At 40.2% G+C, this 5,279-nt stretch overlaps 1 pseudogene; it reads right to left on the reverse strand.

Annotated features, from left to right (window-relative positions):
* Positions 1-614: 614 nt before the first annotated feature.
* On the reverse strand, positions 615-3,393 carry LOC140522624 (uncharacterized; annotated as a pseudogene).
* Positions 3,394-5,279: the final 1,886 nt, after the last annotated feature.

The raw sequence follows: 5,279 nt of genomic DNA on the forward strand, positions 1-5,279 counted from the left end.
TGACATCAAAAACTACTCATGTCACTACACGACAGCCAAATAAGATTTGTTTTAATGCACACTGACCTCATATAAATGTTAGACCAGCCGACACTTATTTGGCAACTTTATTTTAAAAGTTATTGTCTTCCAGTTCACGCTACTTTATCATTCTTTAGATTTAGCTATTCAGCCTGACGATTATTTGGGGTTGGGGATAACAATTTTGCCATTTAGTAGCTTTTAATTGCAGAACTCGGATCAGTGCTTGGCAATTCCCTTGGCAATAATAGGTAAGAAGGAAATTAAGCAGGGAAAGTAATTTGCTTGCCGCCTTCCCAAATCTAGTAACAAATAACTCACATGTATGGAACACTTTCATCACAATAATACTGTGAGGTAGAGAGTGCAAGACCAGTGATATTCTTATTTTATGAAAGAGGAAAATGAGGCTCAGAGATATTATGTGACTTGCCCTTGGTTACACAAGTCAATACTGGGCAGGACTGGGATTTGAACTCAGGTATCTCTTGACTCTCAGTTCAATGCTTTCCCCAGTAAGTCACCCTGCTTCTCTAAAGCAGAACTATGAAACACCATATCTTGAATGAATGACTCTGCAGGACAACATATCCTCATCCACTACACTCCCAGGATTATTTGCCACTGTGAAATTTCTGATGTCTGATCAGTGCTGAGCTGCACCTGAAGGCTTTCCCACACTCTCTGCATTCACAGGCTCTCTCTCCAGTATGGATTTTCCAACGTTCAGTGAGATGTGTGCTCCATCTGAAGTCCTTCCCACATTCACTGCATTTATAAGGTTTCTCTCCCATATGGATTCTCTGATGCTGGATGAGATGAATAATTTGACTGAAGGTTTTTCCACGCTCAGGACATTCATAGGGTTTTTCTCCAGTATGAAATTTCTAGTGCTGGGCAAAAGCTATACTCCACCTGAAGACTTCTCCACATTCCCGACATTCATAGGGCTTCTCTCCAGTATGGATTCTCTGATGTTGAATAAGTGCTGTACTCCACCTGAAGGACTTCCTACAGTCATTACATTCATAGGGCTTTTCTCCAGTATGAATTCTCTGATGTTGAGTAAGAAGTGTTCTCCACCTGAAGGCTTTACCACATTCATTACACTGATAGGGTTTCTCTTCAGTATGAATTTTCTGATGTTCAGTAAGATGTGTACTACGTCTGAAAGCTTTGCCACATGCAATACATTCATAAGGCTTCTCCGCAGTATGAATTCTCTGATGTTGAATAAGGAGTTTGGAAGAAGTGAATTCAAATCCTGTCTGAATCACTCACTAGCTGTGTGACCCTGGGCAAGTCACTTAAACCTGTTTGCTTTAGTTTCCTCATCTGTAAAGCACACTGAAAAGGGAAATGGCAAACCACTTTTGCCAGGAAAACCCCAAATGGGGCCATGAAGAGTTGGCCACAACCAAAATGACCAAACAAGAATAATCTGATGTGTTGTTATTCAGTCACACCCGCCTCTTCATGACCCCATTGACCACAGCCCACCAGGCCCTTCTATCCTTCCCTATGGGTCCAAGTCTATCCAAGTTCATGTTCCTTGCTTCCATGACATTATCTATCCATCTCATCCTCTGCTGTCACCTTTTCCTTTTGCCTTCAATCTTTTCCAACATTAGAGTCTTTTCCAGTGAGTTCTGTCTTCTCCTTACCTAGCCAAAGAATTTCTGCCCCAGCTTCAGTATTTGACCTTCCAGTGAATAGCCTGAATTAATTTCTCGAAGTATTAATTGATTTGATCTCCTTGCTGTCCAAAGGATGCTCAAAAGTCTTCTCCAGTCCCACAATTTAGAAGTATAGCTTGTGTGGTATTCAGCTTTCCTTACAATTCAACTCTTACAGCCATACATTACCATAGCTTTGACTATACAGACCTTTGCTTTTGGTATGCTGTCCAGGTTTGCCATAGCTTTCCTTCCAAGGAAGATGTGTCTTTTAATTTCATGGTTGCTGTCACTATCTGCATTGATCTTTTAGCCTAAGAATACAAAATCTGATGCTGTGTCCGTATCTTCTTCCTTTATCTGCCAGGAACTGATGGGACTTGCCAAGATGTTAGTTTGGGTTTTTTTTTTTTTATGTTAAGCTTCAAGTCAACTTTTACACTCTCTTCTTTCACCTCATCAAGGGACTTCTTAATTCTTCTTTATTTTCTGTCATTGGAGTGAAATCGTCTACACAGCTGAGATAGCTGATATTTCTACCCTGCAACCTTAATTCCAGCTTTTGATTTATCCAGTCTGACATTTCTTTGGATCTTTTCTGCATATAAGTTAAATAAGGTGACAATATGCAGCCTTGTGGAACTCCTTTTCCAATCTTAAACCAATCAGTTGTTCCATGTTCAGTTCTAATTAGTTGCTTCTTGACCCACATACAGGTTCCTCAGAAGACAAGTAAGATGATCTGGTAGTCCTATCTCTTTGAGGACTGATATAAACTCCATAAAATAGAAGAAGGGACCACATGAACATGAGGCCCATTACACTGTTCCTCACTAATCATTTCAATAAGATGTGTCTCAATTAAATTTCCAGAGAGAAAAGGGTAAGGAAAGGGTAGGCAGGAGAAAGGGTCACACCCTAAGTTACCATTTAGAAAGGAAACAGGAAAGGCCTGGGAAGGATTCCGATCTGCCCTCTCCCGTACCGATCCTCTTTTCCTTCTCCCTAGATTGCTGAAATCACAAAATCAAATTTCTTTTTATGCGTATTTTAGGAAGAATTAAAGTAAATCAAAACTATACATTTATGAGCTATGACCTCAGCTAAGACTTAACTGCCTCTAATCATTCTCTCCTCTTTTACTGAATGCCTATTCATCATTCACAGTGGCTGTCCAGACCCTGACTCGGCCTTTTCTATCACTGAAGAGCATGGGGTCAGTTGACAAAAGCTTCTGACACCTTTCCTTAAAACATCTCTGCATTCAAACAAAAATGACTGACATTTCTGAAGCTCTTCAGAATTTATAAGACACTTCCCATACCTTATCTTATTTGCACCAGAAGCCACATTACCATCATCCATTCAACCTCCCTCCTGCTAGAGAGGAAATGCTAACCCTGCTCCCCATCCCCCACTTTCCTCTACTCACCTCAGAAAACAACTTTACCTTTTGTGTATCTCCTATCTCTCCCCAATGGATCTTTCCAAACTGTCTTATCATGTGCTTTTCCTAATTCTTCCCAAATCTTCTTTCAATTTTTCTATGTGTCTATTTCATCAGCCACATCCCAATCACTCCAATCTGGTTTTTCCCCATCACTGTACTGAGTCTATGATCACAATGGTCTTCAGCACCCTCCTCACCAATTCCAATGGCATCTTTTAGCTCTCTCTGAGCTGCTGCTGATGCCATGTCCCCTCTTTGCTTCTCTGCACACTCTTGGCATCTTGGAGTCTGAAGGAATCTCAGATAATAGAATCTAATGTAAACAGGAGTAGGAAGTCCTTCAACAACATGCTAAGGCAGTCATCTGGCCTCAGTTCGAAGGGCTCCACTGATAGCTAGTCCAGGGCTGCTGAGAGCAGCATAGTCTACTTGTGGACATCTCTATTCAAGAAGATCTGTGGAACTGAAAACTGTCTCCCAGAAAATTCCACTCGCAGCTCTTGGCTCCACCCTCCAAGGACAAGCACAAGTCTAACCCATCTTCCTGGACAAGCTAGCAGGCCCTTGCACCAAGTCTCTCTCAGGCTGAACACTCCATGTTCTATCAGCAGGTCCTTGGCACAGCGGATTTTCCACTCCCCTCCCCAGTCCACCTACTGACATCTTTCTCACAATGTCACACTTAATACTAAATCCAATATTCCAAACCTGGACCCAAGGTAGACTATAACAAGGCTGTTGCTCTGTGGCTTCCCTTCTTACAGATGCTTTGCCTGAGTTCACATTTTTGTTTGCCCTCTAACAGTCAACTCACTTCAAGCTTATGTTTTACTCAAGTCCCTAGATCTACTGCACAAGGAGAGATGGTGAGCTTCCTCTGTCTTATACTTTGTGACTCACACCAAACTTCACATTTATTCATATTAGGAGTCTTACAACATTTGACCCATCATCACTCCAGCCTGTCAGGGTCTTCTGAGATCTTGATTCTCCAAGGCAAAGTCTTATCAATCCTCCCACCTTTGTGTCATTTGCAAATTTGTTAAGTATAATGTCTATGCCCTGATCCAAGTAATTCATACAGATAGTGACAGAAAACCAAGGACAGACTCTTGAGGTGTTAAGAGATCTGTCCTCACACTGACATTGATGCACTGACTGTCCTTTGTGTCCAGTTGTTCAAAGAGCACCAAATCTTCCCAAGGGTGCTCTTATCTAACCAAAATCTCTATATTTCATCTTCAAACCTAGCATGAGAAATAAAAATTATTTGCTGAAATCTAAGTATAATCTTTCCACAGCATTTTCCAATTGATACCAATTGATAATTCTGTAAAAAAATGATTGAGACTATCTAATTCAACAAATATGACACCTGTTCTCGATTAATCCAGGCTGGCTCTTAATGATCACTGCTTCCCTTTCTAATTGTTCAGAAACCAGCCCTTCAATAACAACTTCAGAATTTTGTCAAGAAATCAAACTTAACTACCTGTATGTTTGATGGTTCTATCACCTCTCATTTTGAAAATCAAGACAACACTTTCTCATTTCCAAGTCTACAACTCTTCTCCAACTTTCTGTGTTTTTTTTCATTGATCATTGTCAGTATTTCTGCAATAGCATCCTCTTAAAATGTACTTAATCTGCACCTCCTGAGTTCAACTGGTTGAAGGAAACTGGATATTCTATCCCTGTCTCTGCTATCTTGGGTTTAATTCCCTGGTAGCAATTTCTGTTCTATATTTCTCAGTCCAGAGATCATTGTTCTTGGTAAAAAACAAAAAACAAAAAACAAAAAAACAAAAAAAAACAGAAGCTAAAATAGTTGAATAGTTCTGCCTTTCCTTCATCATCTATTACTATCACTTTTTCCTATGTTATAATCACTTATATAAGTCTTACTTGTTCTATATACAGCCGCAGATTTTTGCTTCTGTCTCCACCTTTATCCTAAAGCCCTGCTGATAATATGTACAAAACTTACAGCAAATCTATATTTTACAAGCCCGCCTTAGTTTTGATGCATTCCTGGCAAAGAGTTGGGATGTTCCTGCATTTTCTTTCACCAGTAACTCAGAAATCCAACTTCTATTTTCAGATACTATCTTTTTAACCAGCTTTCTACCTCC

The sequence above is a fragment of the Notamacropus eugenii genome, chromosome 2 (assembly GCF_028372415.1).
Source record: "Notamacropus eugenii isolate mMacEug1 chromosome 2, mMacEug1.pri_v2, whole genome shotgun sequence".
NCBI classification, from domain to species: Eukaryota; Metazoa; Chordata; class Mammalia; order Diprotodontia; family Macropodidae; genus Notamacropus; species Notamacropus eugenii.